This window comes from Chiloscyllium plagiosum, unplaced genomic scaffold (assembly GCF_004010195.1).
Source record: "Chiloscyllium plagiosum isolate BGI_BamShark_2017 unplaced genomic scaffold, ASM401019v2 scaf_10233, whole genome shotgun sequence".
Taxonomy (NCBI): domain Eukaryota; kingdom Metazoa; phylum Chordata; class Chondrichthyes; order Orectolobiformes; family Hemiscylliidae; genus Chiloscyllium; species Chiloscyllium plagiosum.
In genome coordinates this window covers 15,510-18,562 of record NW_025211808.1, presented here as the reverse complement: position 1 = coordinate 18,562, position 3,053 = coordinate 15,510, and the positions used below count along the sequence as shown (strand labels likewise).

Here is a 3,053-nt window from a genome sequence, read left to right as displayed (position 1 = left end):
AATTTGAGGTTGGGGTGGAAGGTGTTGGTAAAGTGGATGAACTGTTCAACCTCCTCGTGGGAGCACGAGGCAGCGCCGATACAATCATCGATGTAGCGGAGGAAAAGGTGGGGGTAGTGCCAGTGTAGCTGCGGAAGATGGACTGTTCCACATATCCTACGAAGAGGCAGGCATAGCTGGGGCCCATGCAGGTGCCCATGGCTACTCTTTTGGTTTGGAGGAAGTGGGAGGATTGGAAAGAGAAGTTGTTCAGGGTGAGGACCAGTTCAGTCAGTCGAGGGAGGTTGTCAGTAGAAGTTCCGTGTCGATGAAGGCAAGCATGCTAAATACCTTCTTCACTCCTGTCTTCTTCTGATTCTACTTTCCAGGAACTATGCACCTGCACGGAGAAAGTGAGGACTGCAGATGCTGGAGATCAGCACTGAAAATGTGTTGCTGGAAAAGCACAGCAGGTCAGGCAGCATCCAAAGAGCAGGAGAATCGACGTTTCGGGCATGAGCCCTTCTTCAGGAGTGTCGGAGGCTGAGGGGTGACCTATGCACCTGCACCCCTAGGTCCCATGGTTCAGCAGCATTCCCAGGGCCCTACAATTAACTATATACATGCTGCCCTGGCTTGCCTTTCCAGAACACAACACTTCACATTTATCTAAATTAAATTCCATCTGCCACTCTTTAGCTCATTGGTCCAACTGATCTTAGTTGTAACTCTGAGATACCGTTCTTCACTGTCCACTACACCACCTATTTTGGTGTAATTTGCAAACTTATTAACAAAATGCATATATTCAAGTCAAAACCACCTATATAAATGGTCAGTGGACCCAGCACCAATCCTTGTGGCACACTGCTATGTTCCCAACCATGCTCTAAATTCATCTGCGTTTCCTCTCAGACGGTTTGCTTTGAAATAAATACACAGTTTAATTTATCAATCTTACCTCGTTATCTACCAAGCTCTTGCCTGCTTTGACTATTCGACTTGTTCTCGTTATCTACCGTATCAGCCTCAGGCCTTTTTTGGCGGTGGGGGAATTGAGCGGGACGGTGAGGAGAGAAAGGATGCCGAAACTAAAGAAGAAACCGCATAAAGAAACGATTTAAATTGCCGGTTAATCCAGATGCTCCTTGCAACAGAACGACCAAAGGGAAAGCTTGCAATTTGACAAAGCTAAGTGTCCTGGCAAATGTTCAATAAAAAAAAGAATGGAAACATTCACAGGCAGCACGTGTGGAAAGTTAAACTGGAATTACCTGTTAGAGTTATTGTAGTGAAGATAAGTCACGATGACCTTAGATTTAATCCTGTCTCTTTGCTACAGGCTGTAACAACAATAAGAACACTATCAGGTTCCTCACATTGAATCACCAAGACTTCACAACATGGAGAGCGCCATCTTATCAGTCTCACAATAACTTTATTGACAATCTCGCGACATTGGTTAAAGTCCAAAAAGGTATCAAAATATGTCCTGAAAGTTTAATTTAAAAACACATTTTTAAAAACAAGTTAAAACTTGCGAAGCAACGTGCGTAACAAATTCAAGGCGATACTTAAGAATTCGTTTCACCCAATAAACCGATGCAGTCACTCTTCCCGCCGGTGAACCAAGGTTAATTTCAGCAGGATAATGGATGATCTCCCAGTCACAGGGCTGATGGTGCAGCTAGAAGGTGGATGCTACAGTTCTTTGTTGATACAGAGACAGTGGTGATACAAAACACTGCCAGATGTGGTCAGTCTCATTTTCATAATCCTGTCGTTGCTGCAGGGACGGGGATAATGGCGGCCAAGGCGCCTGCGCTCTGACGTCATTGGAATACGGTCTATGGGATCTACAGAGTCAGGTGGTTCAGGATGCGCCTGCGCACTGTCCCAAAGAGTGAAACTTTATGTAACAGTTTGCATAAGCTTTTCAGGAGGTGAGTGTGAATATTCATAGAGTACGTTTATTGTAGTAAAGAGATGGGAATTTATGGTATTACTGTTAAAACACATTATGTGTGCAAGATATGTGGTTAGATAATCTCTACTTGCCTTTGAGAAACTGATGCTGAGCTGCCTTCTTGATTTGCTGCAACCTGTGGTGGTGAGGATACCCACAGTGCCAGGATAGTGACCCAGCGACAGAGAACGATTGGCAGTATCGTTCCAGTCAGGATTGTATGCAGCCTGATAGGGAGCTTGCGGGAGGTCTTCTGTGCTGTCTTTCTAGTGGTACAGTCAATGAAGTGCTTCTGGTAATGTTGTCCTTATTATATAGAAAATGTGCAGTGAACCTCCCAGAGACATTGGTGTGATAATGACAAATTATATTTTTTAAATCATGTTGATTGAGGGGCAAAAATTGGTAGGACAGTAGAAGAACCAGTGATTCATTAAGGTAAAAGGAAAGTTTTCTGCCTTTTTTTGAGGAAGTAATGTGATCTACTGATAAAGAAAATGCAGAGAATCTTATTTATCTGGATTTACAAAAGTTATTTGATAAAGTGTGTGTTGAAGTCTTGCTGATGGAGGTAACACAATGTTAAAGGCAGTGATAGCACCTTCTTGCCTCTGACCCAAAAGGTCTGAGTCTAAGTCCCATTCCAAGATCTAATAGCCAATGATGATGCATTCATAACATGTCCAAACTATCCTTCTAACATAAATCAATGACAAGCCATAAGAATGGGAGTAATTTCTGGTAAGCTATGTGAAAGAAAGGACAGTTAGACCTTTACCACAGCACAATTCATTGCGCCGGGACTACAAGATGTATCTAAAAATGTATGTTGATACAACAGTTTGGACCTGCTAGAAACAAAGGTGTAAGCAGAATTCATAATAGTTTGAAGAATAAAAGTGGATAAATATATGGAAAAGTTAAGGTGACAGGATTAAGTGGATAGCTCTTACTGCTTACCCAAAGTGGGAATTAAGTCATACATTATCTGTGTGAATGGTAGAACAAATGAATGCTGAAAATGTGTTGCTGGAAGAGCGCAGCAGGTCAGGCAGCATCCAAGGAGCAGGAGAATCGACGTTTCGGGCATGAGCCCTTCTTCAGGAAT

At 43.0% G+C, this 3,053-nt stretch overlaps 2 long non-coding RNA genes across 5 annotated transcripts in view; one reads left to right on the top strand and one right to left on the bottom strand.

The window, feature by feature from the left end:
* Nucleotides 1-1,776, bottom strand: part of LOC122547127 — a 3,563-nt gene extending 1,787 nt beyond the window's left edge. Inside the window, exons 1-3 of one of the 2 annotated variants that reach the window (XR_006310894.1) lie at nt 1,571-1,776; nt 1,254-1,471; nt 941-1,070 (exon numbers count right to left, since the gene is read on the bottom strand). This is a non-coding gene — a long non-coding RNA (uncharacterized LOC122547127). Of the gene's footprint in view, nt 1-940; nt 1,071-1,253; nt 1,548-1,570 lie in introns of those variants that run through there. The other variant, XR_006310893.1, reaches the window with a different exon arrangement.
* Nucleotides 1,777-1,849: 73 nt separating this feature from the next.
* LOC122547128 overlaps nt 1,850-3,053 on the top strand; it is a 16,654-nt gene continuing 15,450 nt past the window's right edge. For all 3 annotated transcript variants that reach the window (XR_006310897.1, XR_006310896.1, XR_006310895.1), the window contains exon 1: nt 1,850-1,922. This is a non-coding gene — a long non-coding RNA (uncharacterized LOC122547128). The remainder of the gene's footprint in view (nt 1,923-3,053) is intronic.